Source organism: Oncorhynchus kisutch, linkage group LG5 (genome assembly GCF_002021735.2).
Source record: "Oncorhynchus kisutch isolate 150728-3 linkage group LG5, Okis_V2, whole genome shotgun sequence".
NCBI lineage: Eukaryota > Metazoa > Chordata > Actinopteri > Salmoniformes > Salmonidae > Oncorhynchus > Oncorhynchus kisutch.
The window spans coordinates 38,036,941-38,063,192 of NC_034178.2; positions in this window are offsets into that span (position 1 = coordinate 38,036,941).

Genomic DNA, 26,252 nt, shown 5'->3' on the forward strand with positions numbered 1-26,252 from the left:
CACAAACTACAGTGTTTTGCAGTGGACTTTCAACACACACAGTGCCCTTCCACAGAGGGACTTACACAGGAGATACAAAGCATGTAAATCAGCCTGCGGTTTGCAAAGAACAACACACACATGAGCACATGAGATATCCGTCTGCTGGTTGACCTGACTGAGTAGAAAAATTGAAATAGAAATGCTAAAAGATTTATTTGTAATAAACATTCTGACACAATGGCTTTTTGTGAGACCTGGTATTGTAAGCTTACTGACTGTGCTGTAATGGACTCCAGAGCTTTGTTTTCTCCAGGGTCTTCAACCATCACTAACTATCAAACAATCCTGAGACTTTCTTCCTCACTCCTGTTTTAGGCATTATTTTTGTTATTGCAGAACAAAGCCCCTTTGCTCTCTGGAACAAAGACAGACACTCTTTAGACTTCAGGCTGACCATGGCTAGCCGTAAACTTCCTGCTCTCTGGGGCCCGGAGCCTGCAGGGGACCCTTCACTGTGAAGCGGGCTTTGGGAATGGTCAATAACAGTCTAGACTCCATGTTGACCAGTGGCCTCTCTGTTAAGAAAATGGGGATTCCCTGGACATTCATGTTCTCTGGTTACATGCGTGTGCATACAGACAATAACATTTGTCCCAATCCATCTGGATAGGTGAAAGCTAAAAAGTGAACGGTATCTGCAATATTGTTTTCACCTATCCCATTCTTTCAGTATTCTTTACGACCTCAGCTCAGACAAAGATTATAATCACTGACATTTGACAAATTGCTGAATGTTTTTTAAGTAACTCTACCATTGTCACACCATGATCTGTTTCACTTGTCTTTGTGATTGTCTCCACCCCCCTCCAGGTGTTGCCCATCTTCCTCATTACCCCCTGTGTATTTATACCTGTTTTCTCGGTTTGTCTGTTGCCAGTTTGTTTTGTTCATCAAACCTACCAGCGTTTGTTTCCCTGTTCCTGTCCTTCCCGTATCTTTTGTGTGTGAATGTTACCCCTTTTTCTCCACAATTTTGTGGTATCCAATTGTTAGTAGCTACTATCTTGTCTCATCGCTACAACTCCCGTACGGGCTCGGGAGAGACGAAGGTTGAAAGTCATGCGTCCTCCGATACACAACCCAACCAAGCTGCACTGCTTCTTAACACAGCGCGCATCCAACCCAGAAGGCACCAATGTGTCGGAGGAAACACCGTGCACCTGGCGACCTTGGTTAGCGCGTACTGCGCCAGGCCCGCCACAGGAGTCGCTGGTGCACGATGAGACAAGGATATCCCTACTGGCCGGGGCAATTGTGCATCGCTCCATGGACCTCCCGGTCGTGTCCGGTTACGACAGAGCCTGGGCGCGAACCCAGAGTCTCTGATGGCACAGCTGGCTTTGCAGTACAGCGCCCTTAACCACTGCGCCACCAGGGAGGCTTCCTTCCCGGTTTTGACTGGATTTTCTCCTACCATATCTATTGTGTTATAATTAACATTTCTACAAACTTCAACATGTTTTCTTTCCAATGGTACCAATTATATACATATCCTGGCTTAAGGCCTGAGCAACAGACAGTTTACTTTGGGCACGTCAGTCAGGCGGAAATTGAGAAAAAGGATTAATGCCCTCCGAATTCCTATTCATTATATAAATATGCCTATTTAAGTTTGCCTGGCTTGCAGTTCCAAATAAAATTGAATTTGTTCTGCTCATATAATTTAAAAAATAAGTTGCTTCAGTATTTGCATGCATGGCCATAAGCAAATTGGTAAACTGGGATATGGCTAAAGAGTTAATCGTGGTGATTTTTCCACAAATATTTTCCTTTCCAAGGTAGCAAGATCTTATCTATTTTTGCAAATGTTCTATTCAAATGTATTGTAGTGAGGTAATTTCCTTCTTTTCGGGATATGAATACCGAGTATGTCCTGTCCAACCATTTTATTGGTAAACCACATGGTAATGTAAAAGTTGTTTTTCCCCACACCTTTATTTAATCAAGTAGGCCAGTTGAGATAAAGTTCTCAATTACAACTGTGACCTGGCCAAGATAAAGCAAAGCAATGCGACACAAACAACAACACAGAGTTACACATAGAATAAACAAACGTACAGTCAATAACGCAATATAAAAAATCTAGTGATCCAATATGTAATATAGTATCATAATTTATCACTTAATAATTTGTTTGTTATCCAGAGAGGTTAGAAAAAGTATCTAGATCCTCTATGGGGTTGTGGAAGGATCCAAATTGTGGATTTAAAAGAAAACATGAATCATCAGCGTGCCTTTGTTTTTAAGCCCTGGATTTCTAGGCCCTTGATAATGTTGTTGGATCTGATTTTAATAGCTGACATTGCGATGGCCATATTAAATAGATATGCCGATAGTGGACAACCTTGTTTAACTCCTCTTGACAGTTTAATACTTTCGGAGAAGTAGCCATTATTTACTATTTTACACCTAGGGTTACTATACATAACTTTAACCCAACTTTAACCCATTGTATTCTCCAAAATGTAAATGTATATATAAATCCCAGACGTACTGTAAAAAGCCTTTTAAAATGTCAACTATAAATACCAGGCCTGGTTTCACAGATTTTTCATATTGTTCTATTGTTTCCTGTACTTGTCTTATATTATCTTCAATGTATCGTCCATGTAAAAAACCTGTCTGATTAGTATGAATAATATCCAACAATACCTTTTAAATTCTATGTGCTGTGCATTTTGCTAGAAGTTTTGCATAATGAAAAAGCAAAAACATAATTATAGATTTTAGCAAATTTATTTTAAAAAACAACAAACTGAAATATCAGTTTAGGGGCCTCAAATTTTTTAAATGGACTGGATTTTTATATTTACCACTTGGGTCCTGTTTCAGTAATAATTCAATCAGACCTTTTTGAGTATCTGATAATCTACATTTGCATAGGAATGGTTACAACATACTAATAAAGGTCCTCTGAGTACATCAAAAAGGTGTGATATACCTAAACTGGTATGCCATTGAGGCCTGGAGTTTTCTCGGACTTAAATGCTTTAATTGTGTCAAGCAATTCATCCTCTGTAATTTGGCCTTCACATGAGTCTTTCTGTACAGCTGTTAATTTGAAATTATTCATAGAACAAAATACTTACAATTAACTTCCATTAGTGGAAATGGAGGAGACTGAAACAAAATGCTTAAAGTACTTTTCTTCCAATCAAAATATTGTTCGGTGAATCATGGGTGACTCCGTCATTTGTAACAAGTTTCAGTAAATTATTTTTGGTAGCATTTCTGTGTTGAAGATTGATAAAGACTTTGGTGCATTTTTCCCCATATTCCATCCAGTTTGCTTTATTTTTATAATACATTACACTTGTTTACTTCTTCTATCTTCTTCTATTACACGTGTTTTACTTACTTCTTCTATCTCAAGGCTTCTATCTCAAGGCCATCAGACTGTTAAATAGCCATCACTAGCCGGCTACCACCCGGCTACCCAACGTTGCACCTTAGAGACTGCTGCCATATATACATAGACATGGAATCACTAGAAACCCAGCCTAAAACCCCAAACAGCAAGCAATGCAGGTGTAGAAGCACGGTGGCTAGGAAAAACTCCCTAGAAAGGCCAAAACCTAGGAAGAAACCTAGAGAGGAACCAGGCTACAGAGGAACCACAGAGGAACTCTGGAGCTCTGTCAGAGTGACCATCAGGTTCTTGGTCACTTCCCTGACTAAGGTCCTTCTCCCCTGATTGCTCAGTTTGGCCAGGCGGACATTTCCTTCTTAAACTACTTGGCACCACACGTCCCGCTAGGGCACCTCCCCCCACTGCTCAACTGACACAGTAGCACACAGAACGCAAAAAAATATTCTTAGAAATATTTAACCTCCACACATTAACAAGTCCAATAGCTCAAATGAAAGATAAACACCTTGTTCATCTAGCCACCAAGTCAGATTTCAAAAATGTTTTACGGCGAAAACATAGCACATATTTATGTCAAACCACCACCAAAGATAGGCTAATTTACATAGCCATTTTGTAGAACAATAGATGCAATCACAAAAGCAGGATTAAAAGTAAAATAATTCACTAACCTTTTGAAAATCTTCATCAGATGACAGGAATAGGACATGTTATACAGTACATTTATGTTTTTTTCAATAATATGCTAATTATATCCATAAATCACGGTTTACATAGAAGGTCATGGCTAAAAAATGCTACAACAATGCCTGGAGAAATTATGGTAACTCTGCCAGATAACAGAAATACACATCATAAACGTTGACTAAATATACATGTTCTACATATACTTAGAAAGATACACTTCTTCTTAATAAAACAGCTGTGTTACATTTATTTTTTACTTTACAGATTTCGTTCACTAGGCTATAATGTGAGTCGGCGCTCAGGAATTAGCATTTTGGCTCCTCCACAGAAACCCAAATTTAACACATAAATGTTCCCTTACCTTTGCGGTTCTTCCATCAGAAGACCTGGAAGGGTTTATACTTACCAAAAACAGCTTTAGTTTTGAAGTCTGTGTCTTTCGGTTATCAAACACGACATATTTCGGTTGAAATGCAGCCAAAAAGTAAAGTTAGTTCGCACCAAAACGTCGAAATGACATATTATATGTCGACTAAACTTGTCAAACTTGGTTCAGAACACAGCGTTAGCATGCTATATAGCTTCACCGCAATTCTCAGGACAAAGAGAAACACACGCATCGTTTAATCAATCTTGAAAGAAAGACACCACAGGCGCAGAATGCGCGTGAGATCTCGCGCGACCGAAAGGATTCGGCCTGTCATTAATCTCGTGAGCATGCGATTCACACAATGAGAAGCCCCATTGAAAGCGGACACCGCGCTGAAGGCATAGGAACTGTTCCCAGGACCGTAGGTGCTTGAGAAGGGTGGGGGCGATGACGTCAAAGTTGGGCCAACTTTTTGGATGACAAGAGAGAGTTTGGGAGAATGAGTGCCCTGAGAGTTCTGCTTTACTTACAGACATAATTTAAACGGTTTTAGAAGCTTTAGAGTGTTTTCTATTCAATAACATTTATTATATGCATATATTAGCAATTTTTTACAGATTTTTTTTCTGTTTACTATGGGCACGCATTTCACCAGTATTCTGCCCTAGCCTTAACAGGTTTTAATGTGTTTGAGCCAATCAGTTTTGTTATGACATGGTAGGGGTGGTATACAGAAGATAGCACCATTTGGTAAAAAGACCAAGTTCATATTATGGCAAAAACAGCTCAAATAAGCAATGAGATAAGACAGTCCATCATTACTTTAAGACATGAATGTCAGTCAATCCAGAAAATTTCAAGAACTTTGAAAGTTTCTTCAAGTGCAGTCGCAAAAAACATCAAGCGCTATGATGAAACTGGCTCTCATGAGGACAGTAAAGGAAGACCCAGAGTTCAAGTAACAGACACATCTCAACATGAACTGTAAAGAGGAGACTGCGTGAATCAGGCCTTCGTTGTCAAATTGCTGCAAAGAAACCACTACCACAGGACACCAATAAGATGAAGAGATGTTCTTGGGCCAAGAAACACGAGCAATGAACATTAGACCGGTGGAATTCTGTCCTTGGTCTGATGAGTATAAATTTGAGATTTTTAGTTCCAACAGCCATGTCTTTGTGAGACGCAGTGTAGGTGAACGGATGATCTCTGCATGTGTGGTTCACACTGTGAAGCATGGAGGAAGTTTGATGGTGTGGGGGTGCTTTGCTGGTGACACTGTCTGTCGGCCTCTAGGATCTGGAACCATTCACACACATCACCAAACCACTCACCCTCACTGTGGAGCCCAATCAACAGGAAAACATGCCCTTCTTCATCACCAGTTCACAAGATCATCCTAGGCCTACCTTGGCTTCAGCGCCATGACCCTACCATCTCATGGTCGAGGATGAGAATCACTGACTGGTCACTTGAATGCCAGAATACAAGCTTTCCTGTCCCCTGTGGTTCCACATCAGTTGAGAGTCCTGTGGTTGCACTCCAGCCCAAGTTCCCAGAGGAATATCAGGATCTAAGGGAGGTATTCTCCAAGACCCACGCTATCTGTCTCCCTGGAGCTGCAGAGTTCCTACAATCTCATTCGCATCTGGGAGGGGGATGAGTGGAACAAAGCGTTCAGCATAATGTCTGGTCACTATGAGTACTTGGTTATGCCCTTTGGCTTAGCCAATGCTCCGTCAGTGTTCCAGGCATTCATCAACGAGGTGTTCAGGGACATGCTCGGACGTCAGGTGATTGTGTACATCGATGACATCCTGATCTTCTCAACCAACCTGGAAGATCACATCACTCACGTTCGAGCAGTCCTGGAACGCCTCTTAGCTAACCACCTGTTTGTCAAGTCGGAGAAGTGCCAATTCCACCAGAGGGCTGTCTCCTTCTTGGGCCACCAAATCAGCCTGCAAGGAGTGAGGTTGGAGGACAAGAAGGTAGATGTGGTAAGGTCATGGCCAGTCCCAACCACCATCAAGGGGTTACAACGGTTTTTGGGGTTTGCTTACTTTAACCGCTGCTTCATGAGGAACTTAGTTTCCGCCACTCTCAGTTTCCGCCACCCTCACCTCCCTCCTCAAGGGTGGGCCTCGTAGATTGGTTTGGTTTCCAGCAGCTGATGAGGCCTTTCGTCTCCTAAAGGGGCATTTCACCTCCGCCCCCTTGCTAAAACACCCAGATCCCACACTACCTTTTGTGGTTGAGGTAGACCCCCCCACCCCCCGGACTTGCTGTCAGATCCCTACTGGACTCCCTTCGTGGTGGGGGACGGCTCCAGGATCTGGTGGACTGGGAGGGGTATGGCCCAGAGCAGCGGTGTTGGGTTCCATTGGAGGACATTCTGGACCCCAACACCACCTTCGTTAACCGACCCGCTCCTCGACCTCGAGGTCGTCGGTGTCGTCCTGAGGCTGGAGCCACACGTCAGGGGGGGGGGGGGGGGGGGGTACTGTCACGTCTGCTCCTGCTCCTCCCCTCCGGCGTTCATCATTACACACACCTGGGATTCATCATTACACACACCTGTTAATCATTATGATTCACACCTGGACTCCATTACCTTCAGAATTTCCTCCCCTTTATATGTCACTCTCCCATGTTCACTCACTCAGTTGGTATTGTTCTTGTGTATCGGCGGTCTGACTTATGTTAGTGTCATGTTCTTGGTTTTGTGGTTTTACTAAAATGTTTCACCTGCACCTGCTTCCGACTCACGGCCCCATCATTACAAAGGCAAAGGATGGCTACTTTGAAGAATATAAAATATATTTTGATTTGTTTAACCCTTTTTTGTTTACTACATGATTCCATGTGTGTTATTCCATAGTTTTGATGTCTTCACTATTATTAGTACAAATAAAGAGAAACCCTTGAATGAGTAGGTGTGTCCAAACTTTGGACTAGTACTGTGTATATATAAAAAAAATATTGCATCTCTTAATTTATTACCACAATTAACAAATATCATAACCAGGAAGAGAGGTTACTGGAAATGGGAGATTAAGGGTGACTGGCCAAGTGGAGTTAGAATAAATAATGTGTACTCTGGGCAAAGAGTATGTGAGAAATAATGATGACAGAAAGGGCAGGGATGGGTACTGTGGAATCAAGATTACTGTATGACCATTGATATGATCATGCGATGTGATCATGAGATGAAAAACTGTCTGCAGTGTAATGATGGGAGGGGTTGATTGATGGATGCAGGGAGGTGATATAACTGGAAACTACTGCTGAAAGGCGACAGGAAAGAGGATGTCTAAGGAAAGGTTTTATTATAGATAGGGAATTGTGGAAGATTGGATTTTGAAATATAGGGAAGAACAAGTGAGGAACTGAGCGAGCTTCCTCCTTCCTTCCACTCTGATGTGCCGTGAGCTGGAATGGCTAAGATGTTACCATATGCTAGAACTCACTGTTTGGCACATTGTGTAGTGTATATTTCCCCTTTGAGACAGGAGTTTTGCTGGTAAGGTGTTAGAGCCTACCTCAGGTCCGCTTGGCTGGGGGAAGGAATGGTCACTTCCTTGAATTCTTTGTGGCACCCCCCCTTCTCGACCAGTGAGGAAGCACATGTTCATGGCCCATGGCCAGATCTCAGGTCTTACGGTAAGTAGGTGAATGAGAGGTGTGTATCACCACTGCTTTGGGAGGGGTTACATCCTCTGAGAATGCAGGGCTGTGCCGCTGAGGGGGAATTCACAATGGGGCTGGGGTTGGTGCTGAGATCGGACCTCAGAGACATATAACATACCACACCCAGATGAGTTGTGCAACCCCTGGACGTGACCTTCCTCATGGAGGGACAGGACGGACTTCCTGGATCGAACCAAGACCCTTCTTGACCTGGTGTTCTGATTGGGCTGTGTTTGAGGGAGGAGTGGTAGACGGGGAAGTGACAGGGAAGTGACCGTTCTCTGTCTGGTCTGACGCAGCAGCCGGTAGTAAGAGAGGGTCACAGTCACACAGAATGTCAGATGAGACTCCAGTTCTGTGGGAAAACAGCATTGGGCTCCATGACTCCACTGGGCAGACTGAGTAGGCCAGTGGCATCCTCTAGGGAATGACCTCAGAGGACATCCAAGTTGCCTGCTGGGGAGAGAAAATAGAATCTCTCTCACACACAGACAGATCTCTCTCTCTTTCTACCAGCCTCTCTCTCTCTATCTCTCTCTCTGAGATTTGCTCACACAGTAATTTCATGCCATCGACTTTACTCATTATCACAGCTCAGAAATAATATAGTTTAGTTTACAGGAAAGCACACACACACACACACACGGCCATGGATAAACAAGGTGGTAAAGCTGTAGTGACACTACACAGACTCAGGGGGCTTTGCTCAGTGAATCCTCTAGTTTTACGTCAGCATGCGCATGCCTGTTTCTGGCATTGTTTTCCCGCTCTACTGAGACTAGACTGATGTAGCAGGGCAGTGAGTGCTATGCGTACATACTGTAAGTACCGTGACGTCTGCATACCCTAGGAGATTTCAAGGCTGCTCAAGTGGGCTACGGAGAGCTGTCTGTGTCACCCCATTCAGAGAGGACAGACGCACAGCACAATATCAGCATCACCATGATGTCACTATCCTTGTTATTGTTATTGTTATTGCCTGTGCTAATACTGTCATTAGTCTATGTTCCACTGTTTAGATACTTTGTTCAGCTGTCTCAATGTTCAGTTATAGACTCTGTTACTCAAGTGTTTCACAAAACATTACTATCTGCTGAACATCACAAACAGATACACACACACATACATGCACACACACAATTATCTTCAATTAGGTGGCTGATAGGACATTGGTACTGTGATGACCTCATGGTGATCCTTGACCCCCTCGCTAACATCTCTCTCTTACCCACAGATAAGTGCTCCACACTGGGGTAGCCCTGCTGTTAGCCCAGTTGTCCTGCATGCTGTAAGTTACTGTCTGGGTATGTAGACCACCCTCCCCTGACCTTTTCTTTGACCCTATCTACCAGAGGCTGTCTGAAGGAGGTCAACTGGGGTTATCATGTCCTGCTATCCGTTTATATGGGTCTGACTGATTTGCCTGGCTGCAACTCAACTCTCCCATCAGGATAGCAGTTTAAACTACAAGGCTACCATCCCAAACCCCACCACTGATATCACTTTGACCTCAGACCTCTGTGCCACGCTCTGTGGACCTCTGGAGAGGGTTTTCTAGACATGATTAATGATGTGCGCAAAGAGCCCACAGATGTGGAGGCATTTAGCATCTCCCCTGGTAAACCCACATTGGCTATGAAGATGAGGTAACTTAACCCAACCAGAGTCATGTACTACGGATCTAGATAGAGGAGTTAGGGAGCTACCTTTGGTTTAACTTGGGATAACCGGTGACACGAATGTGGCTCACCTTTTAGCCAGGTAGATGTTTATGGCGAAGGTTCCTTCAGAACTGGCCTGCTCCGGGGCAGGCTAACTCAGTGCTAACTCCACTTATCCTGAATGTGTTTGAAGCGTGAGTTGACTACCAATCAAATTAGATTCCCTCTATCTCGCAAAGATTGCGTCAGCATCCCTTCATTCCCTGACAATATCGGAGGAATATTTTATTAATCAATTGTTCTTGTGTGTTAAAATAGGGATTGACATTGGTTCAGGGTACAAAACCGAAAACTGGAAAATAACTTTTGAGGAACAAAAACAGAACCGCGAGCAAAAGTGATCTATGCCGTTCCGAAACATACACTGTAACTGTTATTTTAACAGCATGAGAATCGATTAATAACTTTCTTTTACGTCCGGGGCATTTTTTCCATCCTCGCATAAAAACATAGCAAAGGCAACTATGCAAAGCCTTCACTCTGTCACTGTCTGCCTGCCAGCTGAAAATCTTTGCCAGTGTGTGTGCCTGTCTCGGCTACCTGAACCTCCCCCTGAAGCATAGGCTACTATAATGACATTGCAAGTGTGTTTCAGAAGATAGGGAGAGTTGTTTAATGTTTAATAATCTTAGCTTTTTGTAGTTAATAAATCCAATGTGAAATGTGGTAACTATAGTATCCTTAACTAGCATTGAAGAGTTAATCCATTCTCTAAATATTATAGAAGAATGAATTCACTTTTTCAATGTTAGTTAAAGATACTACAGTTATCACGTTTCACGTTGGATTTATTAACTACAAAAAGGTAAGATGTGTTTTTAATTCTGCTGCCACTCTGCACACATAAGGTTGTTAACTATATCTGGTCCAGCACTAAGCCAACTCTCGGAAGTTCAGAGGACAATTCAAAGTTCGTCCATAGATGCCGCTCCTCCGTAGCTAGGTATATTTCTGTGGGCCTAATTCAGATAATGGATTCATAACCAGATGCCCAGCGCTTCAAGCCAAGCCTCCTCCTTCACCCTCTCTCGCTTTCCCCCCCAACCACAAAATTTCATTCGCATCTCGTGCCTTACGCTTGTGCGTCCATCATTTAAACAACTAGCTTGCCAGCTCCATAGAAGGCTGTTCTATTCACACTGATTGGTGAAGTAATATAATGAGCTAAATGTAAAAAGCGGTCGATTTCACAAGTAAAAAAAAGGAGCAATATAAACTGTCATTTTCTTTTGGTTCGAACCGGTTCAGAATTGTATTTTGCTGGTCAGAACAAAAACGTTATTGTGGCACTGACGAGCCCATGGATTGATCATGTTTCAGCATTGTCTCAATGCAAACTTTGGCGTTTGACTAGCCATGTGCGATATGGACTCGCAGTTACAAGCCTGACTCGAGTAAGTGGCGGATACACAATCAATATCTACCTCCGTAATATGGATGAAGCCTGAGCTGCAATGTGAAAAACCCTAATGTCAGAAAAGCCTGAGTACATCTAGCTACATTCATAGAATACCCCTCAGGGCCTGTGCTGGCCCGGGGATCTCCAGTGCTCTATGCTGTAGTAACACTGTAATGTAGAGAGGTGTGGAACTTTGAAGTGTGACAGCCAGTCATCAACTGAGGAAACCAGGGGCTAAATGGGTAGGTTTCTCAGTGGAGTGGTTAGGGAGAACAGAGCTTATTTGCCTGTAGGATGTGGAGAGTATGTTATGTTGAAGTTGTGATGAAAGGTCTACTGTGTATAAACCCATGCTCTCTGGCCGCTTCATCTCGCTCTCTACGCCTCCATTTCTCCCTCTTTTATCACTTCCTGCATGGCTCCATCCAACCTTAGAACCCTTCAACCCCCCCTCTATCCCTCTGCCTCGCTCTGTCCCTCCGTCTACCCCTGTAACCTTCTGTCTCCCCAATGCCTCTCCCTGCAGATAGACGCCTACTCATCCTGCTCTCTGTTTTGGCCCATTAGGCTGGCTGAAAACATGATGTTATTCACCGTAGAACAGGGAGGAGGCGACAGGGGGAGAGGAAGAAAGAGAGGAGAGAAAGGTTGTATATCCCATCCCTTCATTTAATCTGGTTGCCATTAATTAGAAGGGAGAGTGTTTTGAATAAGGCACATTCCCAGGATTGTCCAGCTATCAGCTCTGTACAATGGAGCGGAGAGCACAAACCACGGGTGGTGAGTGGGATGCTGTGTGTGTGTGTGTGTGTGTGCAGTGGGGTGGGGGGTGATTGAGGTGATTTAAGAGAGAAGAGATTTGGGTGTATCAGTAACAATTATGAAAATGATGTTCTCTGTGTCTTTGTTTCTCCTTCTGTCTCGGACTCTCTGTGTCTAACTTTCGAAGCACACATGCCTACTTTCTATCAGGCAGTGTGTTTGTCACTGCTCTAAGAGTGAACAAGGTAGTTTACAGATGCAATGAGCTCCACTCAGCCTTGTCCCATAAAGCTTTGTATTTACAGTACGTGTGTATGTTTTCCACTCCGTAATCATATGACGTTCTATCAGTCGTCCATTCATCTCAGGTATTCCTTTCCACTGATCCAAGAAGTAGATGTTTAACTATTCTCTCTCTCTCTTTCGGTGGCCTGTATCCCAAGTCACGTCAAGCAGAGGCCTGGCTGTGGACTGTGGCATGTGGTGTATAGCTATAAAACAGTGATCCTGTGTTAAAGGCTGGCTTTGGCTCTGGGTTATCACCTTCAGGCCTGCACGTCACGGCGTCTGGAGGCCTTATCAGCCACATACTGTAGCTCTGTCCATTAGCAGCTCTTTCATCTGCCCTATGTTCCTCAGCCACACCACCAGGTTCTCCTTTTCTTCCCCCCTCTAATGAAGCCGTTTGGGGGATTATCTTTCAGCAGGGCTCCGGGGGCTGGAGGCTGGGGACCTGAGAACCACAGGCCCCAGCGTCTAGGAGTCTGACTCTGGTCCATCAGGACTAATGCTACTGAGACTCTATGAACAGGTCCTCCCGTGTTCCCAGTTGGAAGCAGTGTGTTTGGAAGCAGTGTGTCTTTAACAGCAACAGCAGCCCTGGGAACTGAGGTTAGAATGGTTTAGCATTGCTCTGCTACCACTACAGCCTGTGGGGAAGCCTGGCCGGGGAACCCAGTATACATACTGTATCACCTGAAGGGCTATGGCCTGGACTATGACCTGGACTATGACCTGGACCACGACCTGGACCACGACCTGGACTACAGCCTGGACCACGACCTGGACTACAGCCTGGACCACGACCTGGACTACAGCCTGAACCACAACCTGGACTACGACCTGGACCACGACCTGGACTACAGCCTGGACCACGACCTGGACTACAGCCTGGACCACGACCTGGACTATGACTCTGACTACAGCCTGGACTACGACCTGGACTACAGCCTGGACTACGACCTGGACTACAGCCTGGACCATGACCTGGACTTGGAGCGTGGAGTCAGCTTGGTCGGACCAGCGTTGGACAGACCTCAGCGTGGGAGCCTCTTGTTTTAGTTTCTGTCTGTAGGCAGGGATCAACAAAATGGAGTCGTGGTCAGCTTTTCCGAAAGGAGGGCGGGGCAGGGCCTTATATGCGTCGCGGAAGTTAGAGTAACAATGATCCAAGGTTTTTCCACCCCTGGTTGCGCAATCGATATGCTGATAAAATTTAGGGTGTCTTGTTTTCAGATTAGCCTTGTTAAAATCCCCAGCTACAATGAATGCAGCCTCCGGATAAATGGATTCCAGTTTGCAAAGAGTCAAATAAAGTTAGTTCAGAGCCAACGATGTGTCTGCTTGGGGGGGGATATATACGGCTGTGATTATAATCGAAGAGAATTCTCTTGGTAGATAATGCGGTCTACATTTGATTGTGAGGAATTCTAAATCAGGTGAACAGAAGGATTTGAGTTCCTGTATGTTTCTTTCATCACACCATGTCTTGTTAGCCATAAGGCATATGCCCCCGCCCCTCTTCTTACCAGAAAGATGCTTGTTTCTGTCGGCGTGATGCGTGGAGAAACCCGCTGGCTGCACCGCCTCCGATAGCGTCTCTCCAGTGAGCCATGTTTCCGTGAAGCAAAGAACGTTACAGTCTCTGATGTCCCTCTGGAATGCTACCCTTGCTCGGAGACTGGACATTGGCGAGAAGAATGCTAGGGAGTGGTGCACGATGTGCCCGTCTCCGGAGTCTGACCAGAAGACCGCCTCGTTTCCCTCTTTTTCGGAGTTGTTTTTTTGGGTCGCTGCATGGGATCCATTCCGTTGTTCTGTTTGAGAGGCAGAACACAGGATCCGCGTCGCGAAAAACATATTCTTGGTCGTACTGATGGTGAGTTGATGCTGATCTTATATTCAGTAGTTCTTCTCGACTGTATGTAATGAAACCTAGGATGACCTGGGGTACTAATGTAAGAAATAACACGTAAAAAAACAAAAAACTGCATAGTTTCCTAGGAACGCAATTTGATCTGATTTGATTTGATTTGATTTGGACTACAGCCTGGACTACAGCCTGGACTACGACCTGGACTACGACCTGGACCATGACCTGGACTACGACCTGGACTACCGCCTGGACTACGACCTGTACTACAGCCTGGACCACGACCTGGACTACAACCTTGACTACAGCCTGGACTATGACCTGGACTACAGCCTAGACTACAGCCTGGACTATGACCTGGACATCGACCTGGACTACAGCCTGGACTACGACCTGGACTACAGCCTGGACCACGACCTGGCCAGATCTGTCCACCCCAGCTCATTTCACCACTCCCAGGAATACCCCCCATACCTCAGCAGTACGGAATGTGAAATAATAACAATACACAAGGGGAACATGAGAAGAATATTAATTAGAAATTAATGCTTTTCTATATGTTTCATGTTGAAAGTGAGTGGTGATTAATCTTCAGGTTTTTGGAAAATATGGTCCTGTTACAGGAGAGCTTGGATTTAATAGCTAAACTCATAGGTATTCTAATGCCTTTTTCTCTGTGAGTGTGTGTGCATGTGTGCGGGTGTGTGCGCGTGCGTGTGTTATGAAGTTCTTGAGTGCTTTCTAATGCCGTTGATAAGATATCCTGTTCCCACCTCAGTCTGGGGAAAAGGTTGGAGAGATGTAACTAATGGAACAAGGCCAGCACTGAGTCCAACCGCTAACTACAGATGTAGGATCTTAATTTGAGCCAGTCTGCTACCGTAGGAAAATTATTCTGCAGCAACAGAACATTTGAATTATTATGTGGATTATAATTCAGCAACATTTCTGCAGGGGTTAATACATTCTTCGTAAGGGAAAATCAAGTCTTACATTTCAAAGTGGACATTACAAACTTCAGAATCCTTTTTAAACCTCAAATACACTACAGGTTTTAAATGTCCTGCCTTGCAGGAAGGTTCTCCTGCAACAGGGTGATCAAATTAAGATCCTACATCTGTAGCACTACTCCAAGATGTCCCTGTCAACACTCTCCCCTGACACCATAATCACTACTGCCAACTGTTACCTTAACCTCCACTACACATGGCTACTGGAAACACAAAATCTGTGTTATTACCTAAGTATTACTTTACATGCCAGCCCCTGTCATCACCACTCACTCACAGCTTTATAAAACCTGGGAAATGACTGTTTACTTGGATGTGTACCACGTTCTTACACTAACAATCTCACGCTGAGGGATTTTGTCGTTCCCCCCCCCCCCCCCCCCCCCCCGTCACCTCTTAACCTAGACTGCTCTTTTCACAGACTCAGCAGAATCTTGCTGTTTGTTTGTGTATTTGTCCCTTGGCTATGGCTTCTGTCTTGCTTGTGTGTGTGTGTGTGTGTGTGTGTGTGTGTGTGTGTGTGTGTGTGTGTGTGTGTGTGTGTGTGTGTGTGTGTGTGTGTGTGTGTGTGTGTGTGTGTGTCTGTGTCTGTGTCTGTCTGTCTGTCTGTCTCAGGGTCTTTAGCCATGTTTGTGGTTTACCTCCCTGCTGAGTTTACAGGACTTTGATGCTGAGTCTGGGGAACAGGGATGATCTCTGGTTTGACTCTTGTCTTTTTTTTCTCCCTCTAATCCTTGCCACGAGATGCAGCTGTGCTCTAAGCTCATCCCTCTGTGACGGTTGTAAGTAAAGGTACACTGCTTTGTCCTCTTGCTCTCTTTTTCTCTCTGCCCCTCCCTCTCTCTCACATGGTTTCTCTTTCTCTGTATCCCCTCTCTCTTATCATTCCAGCACTTCCTATAGGAACACATCCTTCTCAGACAACTTGTAAACAACAGGACGGTCACTTTATACTAAGTTTCTTCTATTCAGATGCAGTACGTGTTTGTGTTAGTGTCATGCCTTGGAGAGATTGAGGATGTCGACAGGATTTTCCCTCCATGGTTGCAGTATGCTGTAGAATGTGTGTAGAGTTCCAGTGTAGCTGTCCCACTGTCGCTCAGTGTTGAGTTGAGCCGAAGGGCTGCAGGGCTGAAGGGAGAGGATGCAGGGAGCGTGTAGTATGATACTGCTTCATAAGCTAGGGTCCCCACCGTCACACTCCTTACGTAAGACGCCCAACAACAGCACTCTTTGATTAACGCGCACTTTCCTAACAACTACAGGGTTGATAACGGAGGCAGTGAAGTGTTGGCTGCTGAGGAGGCCTGGAAGCCTGCAGTTAATCTGATTTAGAAGGCTTTACTCCTATCTACGTAGGCTCTGGGTGCATGGTAAAAGTGCATGTGAGAGAGGGGGGGACGATAGGGAGCGAGGGATCGACAGAGAGAGAGAAGGAGGGGTAAATAAGTGGTGAGAGAGTGATCGTTTACAGTGAGAATAAGGAGTCATCTGAGGTGAATCAACGAATCAACTGTCTTTAGAGTGTCAGCTCTCAATGACCATGACTAAAAACAATCTTCAACGGCTTTAAGAGAAAGCAGAGACGTTAAATCAAACCCTAATGTCAACAGAATAAAAGTTATCTAACATTACACTTCCTGGGTTGGTCTTCAAGGCCAACAATGGTCGTCACGGGATACGCGATAATTGCAAAGAAGCCTGCCATGTTTCACCGCTTTGTGTCAATTGCATCTTGTTTGGTAATTGTGATTTTTATTATGCTGATCCTTTTTTGAACACACAGGACTAGAAAAATCCCAAGACAGACCCAGCATGCCAACCACAGACCATTATCCATATTTCTATCTGTCTTAACACTCAACAAGAACATCCTCAACGGCCATGGCAGACCACATCCAAACCAGACCGTTTGTCTGTGACTTTTCAGAGACATCTTGCACGAATATCGTTGGATTTCCAAATGTTTCAGAAGACAGGCCTGCCACTCCCATTAGTGCGTTGGTGGGCCATGTGAATAAACATTCCTCACTCTGGAGGAGGGAGGGGAGAAAGGCACAGGCATTTTGACACAGGCAATGATGAATTAACAAGATTTTATTGAATAAACGGATGTGTATACGCGCTGGTGTTTGCTACGGCGGATGCATTACACTCCTTCCTTCCTGGCTCTGCTCCAGACTGGCCATAGCTCGTGTTCATTGTGTTCAAGGATCTCTGATGTCTTCACAGGGCTAGAGTGGCGGTGCGTACCACAAGTTAGAAAACAGGTTCAAGGACTTTCCAACAAATTCACTTATACTGTCTTAGGCCTGCAGACATTATATGATTTTTATTAGGATCCCCGTTAGCCGATGCCAATGTCGACAGCTAGTCTTCTTGGGGTCCGACACATAATGAAAAAGACATTAAAGACAAAAAATATATCATTTACATTTAAAACATGAACTTAGACATTGTGACGGGCCGGGTGCCTGTACTGTCACGTCCTGATCTGTTTCACCTGTCCTTGTGCTTGTCTCCACCCCTCTCCAGTTGTCGCTCATTTTCCACACTTATCCCCTGGGTATTTATACCTGTGTTTTCTGACCCAGAAGATTTGGACCAGCTCCGCAATGCCATCTCCTCCCAAGGAGCCCTCATTGGTAGACAAGAGGAGTTGCATCTTGGTCTGATGGAAGGTTTCCAGGACGTGGCCAACCGTCACGACCTAGCATTGGATGCTTTTGCAGGAGCAATTCCGTGGGTTGCCTACTAGACAGCCTACAACGACGGTAACCTCCCAGCCCCTCAGTAACCCGGCTGGTAGCAGCGCAGTCACCCCGGTTTCCCGTGAATCTCGCTTACCTCCCCTGGAGCGCTACGATGGAGATTCCAGAACCTGCCGGGCCTTTCTCTCCCAGTGCTCCCTCGTTTTCAAGCTGCAGGCTTCTTCGTTCCCCTCGGACCGCTCGAAGATAGTGTACATTATTACGCTGATGTCCGGGAGGGCACTCGCCTGGGCCATGGCGGTGCGGGAACAACAATCCACCATCTGCCTCAGTCTGGAGGTATTCGTGGTGGAGGTGAAAAAAGTTTTAGAGGCTCCTGTGTCTGGGAGAGAGGCTGCCCGGAAGTTACTCCAGTGTGTGGTGGAACCCAGTGCCTGGAACCCAGAAGCACTGTTCGACATGTTCCTGCATGGATTATCGGAGGAAGTAAAAGACGAGCTTGCAAGCCGGGAACTACTGACGGATCTTGAATCACTCATCGCTTTAATCATCCGGATCGATGGTCGGTTACTGGAACCTAGAAGGGGGAAGAGGTCTAATTACGGTCCCATTCGCTCACTCAAGTATCCCACCTTGCATCAAAAAAACTCTGGGGGTCCCCGGAGTCTTCATTCCCGAAAGGACCAGAGCTTACCCAAGTTCCTCTAAGAGCCTCCGAAGACTGCCAATTTGTCCCTTCCCGAAGCCGAAGCAGATCGGCAGGGCTAGGCTGTCTCCAGCCGAAAGCGTACGCAGATTTAACACCCAGAGTTGTCTGTATTGCGGTACTACAGGTACTACCCGTCCCTTCAAGAGACCCAGCTCATTGGTAGGAATGAGTACTCTGGTGGGTCTTATTAAGGATAATGTTGCTTCTTCCCCTACTCGCCCCCTCTAAATGCCACCCTGCTGTGGGGCGACCAGTCCAAGTCTCTCCAGATACTCATCAACTCGGAGGCCAATGCGAGTCTTATGGACGTTACCCTGGCGTCTGATCTGGGCATCCCCACTCAACCCCTCTTCATTCCTATGGATGTTAGAGCGCTGGACTGGCGCTCTATAGGCCGGGTCACCCACCATACCACCCCCATCAACCTACGATTGTCGGAGAACCCCAGCGAGATTATCCAATTCCAGCTAATTGAGTCTCCGCATCTTCCTGAGGTATTGGGATTCTCTTGGCTCCAGCAACACAATCCCTCGATTGACTGGTCTACTGGTGCCATCGTGGGCTGGAGCCTGTTCTGCGATGCCCATTGTCTGAAATAATCTCTGCCTGCCCCGGGACGTCTTTCTTGGGGCTCGGAAATTGCCCCGAACCTCTCCGACATTCCCACAGAGTACCAAGACCTCCGGGAGGGGTTCAGTAAGGCCTGGGCTTCCACAACACCGGCCGGTACCCAAGGAGGTTAAGGCGGATGCGCTGGCACGCCACTATAGCCCCGCGGCTACACCCCCAGAAGCCGAGACCTTTCCCCCTGCTCAAAAATCAATAGCCCCTCTGCTGTTCGTCCTCTGTTGCCCCATACCCTCTGTATACTTCCTACTTTTCCTGTTTCTAGATCTAAACCCATGTCTCACAGCCCTTTGTCTCCTGTTTCCTTTGTCTTACCTGAAGCCTGTATACTGACTTCGGTTGCCAGTTGTACAGTGTTTCCTCATTGGTGCGGCTGGCTTCCGGGTTAAGCAAACAGAATGAATTAACATCTGAGAGTTGGCGTGTAGAAAAGGCCTTGATGGTAGTGGAATGGATCCATACAGTAATTGTGGCTCCTAAACACATGAAACCCTAAGGAATTCCATGGTTATCAGATAAACAATAACATCTTTCGGCTCGCTGTTAGACAAGAAAGATCCTCAAGTCACCCAAAGGGGTACAGAGGTTTCAGTCAAGTCACTCAGCGTCTCATGATTTGTTTGTTCATTCTCAAATACACAGTTATGTGCACCATCCCAAATAGCTACAGTATTCTACAACATATGTAACAGAATCTACCATTGCTCTAAGGTCCTGTTTTGCATTCTACTAACAGCGTGTTTTACTCCAGTTATTTCTCTCCTCCTCTCAGAGTAAGTAATGACAGTGACAAAGATGTTTTTATAGGAACTGTTAATGTTAGCCCTGCTGTGTCTCTGTAGCCTGTCCTCACACCCCAACCCATTACTCACAGGAATCTTGGCCTCTTTTCACTGAGGTCTGCCCTGCCCTCGCTCATTCCTCCACTACCCGCTTCTCTCTCTCTCCACCTATCTATCTTGCTCTCTCTATCCCTGTCTCATCCCTTCATTGCATTACTGTTCTCCCCTCTTTCTTGAAATCTCTAAGGATCATAAAGAGAGGGGGATACAAAGAGGTAGGGACCTATGATAAACAGAAGAGATGGAGAGAAGCACCTGGGCAGAAGAGGCCATTGACCTTATGGGATACAGACATCACAGACAGGGGAAAGAAGAGAGAAAGAGGTACTGTATATACAGCACAATTAGTATATTTAGTCTATTCAATAACCTCCCAAGGACATACCAGCCACCACAAGAAGCAATACAGAAAGACAAATGAGACTCATACGGAGGAGACTGGGTTAGAATGTTTGCTGCAGTCATCCTCACTTGGACAAGAGCCCCAGAAATGCACACACATCTTTGTTTATGTCACTGTGAATGATCATTATCCCTCTATAAACCACCACTCCAGTCTAGATCTCCCCAGCTGTGGTGTGTGTACTGTAGACTAAGTAAACCATGCCTGCAGTGCACTGTCAATATTGTACATACACCTTCATTCATCTTGTTCTGTCTGTCCATCCGTCCTGCATAACTGTGATCACTTCTGTTAGGTGGGAACTGTAAAAACATGCCCCAAACAAGAGTAAGATGCAGCACATGTCAAGGTATTATTCTCTATACAGGAGCCACAAGCTTGGTCACGCCTCGATGGTGGTGGGCTCTTTATCAGCAATTAGTGAAGTTAGTCCCAGGTCATTCTCCCTCCTCCCAAAATATGTTAATACAGCGATTCCTGTGTACTCTCCTACTTTGATTTGTCTCACTGTGTAAACACCAAATGAGGATTCCTCTCCCTACCCAGCCACCCATTTCCTGTGAGGAATAGCAGAATGAGGATGCCCGTGGCCGAGGGAGGTAAGGAAGTCACACAGTGCCCTGGGAACTCATAATATTAAGATTGGGGTCATCTCTGGTCTGTTGTCCTGGGGCTAAGCCTTGTTATCTGTGCCCTCCTCACAGAGACCCTGGACAACCCACTGGCCAATCACCACACAGCAGAGGTGTGTGTGTGTGTGTGTGTGTGTGTGTGTGTGTGTGTGTGTGTGTGTGTGTGTGTGTGTGTGTGTGTGTGTGTGTGTGTGTGTGTGTGTGTGCGTGCTTGCGTGTGTGTTTCTGTGTAAGCAAGAAGTGAAACTTAAATTAAACATGGCCCTTAAACAAAATGAAATCATGAATTATGAAAATAATCTCTTATTCCTCGGCAAATTGTATGCAAGTTTGTTACAGCATGTGCATGTGTGTGCTCCCTCGCTCGCTAGCTCACATGTCATCATTGTATATATTAGCCTCTCTATTAAGATAAATGAAAGACAGAAGTGTAGATTTGATCTGGTGACATGGTCAAGTGATTCCATGTAAGAATGGTTGAGTCCATTTCCAAGAAGCACATTGATTTGACTGCAGTCAGGTATCTCTTGACATGTTTAAATAGGACCTGGACAATGTCTTTGGTGTTTGTTGATGCTTGAACAGCTGGTCTGAATAAGGCCTAATAGCTTGTTAAACCTGCTGTAACCTGGGCCTAAAGGGCTTTGTATTCATTGGGTAAAGGTAGGATTTCCACAAAAAATAAGAGCAGTGTTATCGTAAAAGGACACTTGCTGTGATAAACCTGCCAAAAGGTATGTCTGGAGTCTCATTTTAGGGTTTGCCTGTTCTCAGAATCTAATGAAAACCTGTTGTCTTTATGCACTCCTTGCCACAATGTTGTATTTTGTTAAATGAGTGAGCAGTGTGTGTGGAGTGGAGTGGAGCAAGACCTATACTCTGGGGTCTTGTGAATGATGCAGGGCTCCGTTGTCATAACGGGACATCATATGACTTGGCTCCTCTCGGCAGTGACTTCATCTCAGTCCATTCACACACACAGCTCTGCTCTGAGAAACATTAGCCAGATCAGGACATGAACTCTACTCAGCATGTTCTGACACTCCCTCTATCTCTGCTGAACTGATAACAGAGAAACATTTTAAATACAGAGATGACTAAAACAGTGAGTGAAGACATTCAAGACAAACTGCTCCTTTTCTGTCACGTGGTGCTTCTCTCTCCTCTCTCTCTCTCTCTCTCTCTCTCTCTCTCTCTCTCTCTCTTTCTTTCTCTCACTCTCTCACTCTCTCATTGCCATAGCAAGTAAAGTAGATAATATACAAAAGTGAAGTAAACCAAAATTAACAGTAAACATTACACTCATAGAAGTTCTCAAGGAAAAAATACATTACAAATTTCATATTATGTATATATACAGTGTTGTAACGATGTGCAAATGGTTAAAGTACAAAAGGGAAAATAAATAAACATAAATATGGGTTGTATTTAGAATGGTGTTTGTTCTTCCCTGTGGTATTTCACCCAGTATATATGGGAGTTTATAAAAATCAGGTTTGTTTTCAAATTCTTTGTGGGTCTGTGTAATCTGAGGGAAATATATGTCTCTAATAATGGTCATACATTTGGCAGGAGGTTAGGAAGTGCAGCTCAGTTTCCACCTCATTTTGTGGACAGTGTGCACATAGCCTGTCTTCTCTTGAGAGCCAGGTCTGCCTACACCGGCACCAGATCATCAGCAAACAGTAGACATTAGACTTCAGATTGTAGTAGATGAAGCCCGGGTGCTGCAGGCTGTTCTAGTGCCCTCGCCAGTTCGTTGATATATATGTTGAAGAGGGTGGGGCTTAAGCTGCATCCCTGTCTCACCCCACCGCCCTGTGGGAAGAAATGTATGTGTTTTTTGCCTATTTTAACCACACACTTGTTGTTTGTGTACATGGATTTTATAATGTTGTATGTTTTTCCCCCAACACCACTTTCCATCAATTTGTATAGCAGACCCTCATGCCAAATTAAGTCAAAGGTTTTTTTTTATCAACAAAGCATGAGAAGACTTTGCCTTTGTTTTTGGTTTGTTTGTTTGTCAATTAGGGTGTGCAGGGTGAGTACGTGGTAAAAAGCCAATTTGATATTTGCTCAGTACATTGTTTTCACTGAGGAAATGTATGAGTCTGATGTTAATGATAATGCAGAGGATTTTCCCAGGGTTGCTGTTGACATATATCCCACAGTAGTTATTGGGGTCAAATTTGTCTCCACTTTTGTGGATTGGGGTGATCAGTCCTTGGTTCCAAATAATGGGGATGCCAGAGCTAAGATGATGTTAAAGAGTTTTAGTATAGCCAATTGAAATGTGTTGTCTGTATATTTTATAATTTCATTAAGAATACCATCAACACCACAGGCCTTTTTGGGTTGGAGAGTTTTTATTTTGCCCTGTAATTCATTCAATGTAATTGGAGAATTCAGTGGGTTCTGGTAGTCTTTAATAGTTGATTCTAATATTTGTATTTGATCATGTATATGTTTTTGCTGTTTGTTCTTTGTTCTTTGTTATAGAGCCCAAAAGATTGGAGAAGTGGTTTACTCATACATCTCCATTTTGGATAGATAATTATCTGTGTTGTTTGTTTAGTGTTTTCCAATTTTCCCAGAAGTGGTTAGAGTCTATGGATTCTTCAATTACATTGAGCTGGTTTCTGACATGCTGTTCCTAATTTTCCATAGTGGATTTCTGTATTGTTTTAGTGATTCACCATAGTGAAGGTGTAGACTCGGGTTTTCTGGGTCTCTATGATTTTGGTTGGACAGGTTTCTCAACTTCTTTCTTGGGTTTTTGCATTCTTCATCAAAACATTTGTCATTGTTCTTCATTTACTTCAGCTTTTCTTAGTTTTTTTAAAGATTTGATAGAGAAGCTGAGAGGTCAAATATACTGTTTAGGTTTTCTACTGCCAGGTTTACACCTTCACTATTACAGTGAAACATTTTGTCCAGGAAATTGTCTAGAAGGGATTCAATTTGTTGCTGCCCAATTGTTTTTTGGTAGATTTCCACATTACTCTCCTTCCATCTATAGCATTTCTTAATATTATACAGGTCCCTTGGCTTTGATGACTCATGATTGAGCATAGCTCTGTTCAAGTAGAGTGTGATTTTGCTGTGATTTGATAGGGGTGTCAGTGGACTGACTGTGAACGCTCTGAGAGACTCTGGGTTGAGGTCAGTGATAAAGTAGTCTACAGTACTACTGCCAAGAGATGAGCTATATGTATACCTACCATAGGAGTCCCCTCGAAGCCTACCATTGACTATGTACATACCCAGCGTCCGACCGAGCTGCAGGAGTTGTGACCCGTTTTTGTTGGTTAAGTTGTCATAGTTGTGCCAAGGGGGGCATATGGGGGAGACAATGCTGTCCCCTCAAGGTAGGTGTTTGTCCCCCTGTGTGCTGAGGGTGTCAGGTTGTTGTCCAGTTCTGGCATTTAGGTCGGCACAGACTAGTACACGTCCCTGGGCCTGGAAATTGTTGATCTCCCCCTCTAAGATGGAGAAGCTGTCATCGTTAAAGTATGGGGATTCTATTGGGGGTATATAGGTAGCACACATGAGGACATTTTTCTCTGTTGAGATAATTTCCTTATTCATTTCTTGCCAGATGTTCCTGTTTTGACTAATTTGATAGAGTGGGTTAGGTCTGCTCTATATCAAATGAGCATACCCCCTGAGTCTCTTCCCTGTTTCACACCTGGTAGTTTGGTGGATGGGACTACCAGCTCTCTGTAGCTTAGTGGGCAACCAGTGCGGCTGTCTCCTTTATACCATGTTTCTTGTAGGATGACAATGTCTGATTTCCAATTTCTTTGGTGAAGTCTGGGTTCCTGCTCTTTACGCCAAAGGCAGATGACCTCAGACCTTGTATATTCCAGGATGAGATAGTAAAAACTTTGTGTTTCCATATTGTCTAGTGTTGTTTTTGTGTGGTTTAGGTCTGGACCATCACAGTAGGTGTGAGCAGAGCATGTTGAGTATCTGATACATACTGTACCTCTTAGGTCGCATGATGGGGCTTGGGCGGTTTAATGCATATGTCCTGCTATCATGTTTAGGTCCTTGCCGCAGAAGGGGCATAGGTCCGATAGAGAGTGGCCAGGGTTTGCTTGGGGTGGTTTTAGTTGGTTGGGGTGTGGCTGGTGCTGTTGTGGTCTGGGTGTAGGTCCTCTTGGCATGGGATCTCTCGGTGCAGATCCTTCAGGGGGGGGGTCTTGCAAGTCTGGGAGGGTGTCTCATTGTTCTCAGCGGGGTGTCCGTTGCTCTGTTGCTCCTGTGTGTGGTGCTGGGGCTATGGTTGAGGGTGAGGTCCTTCAGCGTCCTGGCAAAAGTTGAGATGGCTGCCTTGTAGAGGTGGACCTGGTAGTAAAGGCTGTTCAAGTCCAGGCTGAAGTAGTGGGCCTGGTAGACATTAGGTCCCTCAGCAAGGAAGAAGCCACTGCTCCAAAACTGCCATAACAAAAACCAGACTACGGTTTGCAACTGCACATGGGGACAAAGATCGTACTTTTTTGGAGAAATATCCTCTGTTCTGATGAAACAAAAATAGAACTGTTTGGCCATAATGACCATCGTTATGTTTGGAGGGAAAAGGGGGAGGCTTGCAAGTCAGAGAACACCATTCCAACCGTGAAGCACGGGGGTGGCAGCATCATGTTGTGGGGGTGCTTTGCTGCAGGAGGGACTGGTGCACTTCATAAAATAGATGGCATCATGGGGAAGTAGAATTATGTGGATATACTGAAGCAACATCTTAAGACATCAGTCAGGAAGTTAAAGCTTTCTCACAAATGGGTCTTCCAAATGGACAATGACCCCAAGCATACTTCCAAAGTTGTGGCAAAATGGCTTAAGGATAACAAGGTCAAGGTATTGGAGTGGCCATCACAAAGCCCTGACCTCAATCCTATAGAAAATTTGTGGGCAGAACTGAAAAAGCGTGTGAGAGCAAGGCCTACAAACCAGACTCCGTTACAACAGCTCTGTTAGGAGAAATGGGCCAGAATTCACCCAACTTATTGTGGGAAGCTTGTGGAAGGCTACCTGAAACGCTTGACCCAAGTTAAACAATTTAAAGGCAAATGCTACCAAATACAAATTGAGTGTCTGTAAACTTCTGACCCACTGTGAA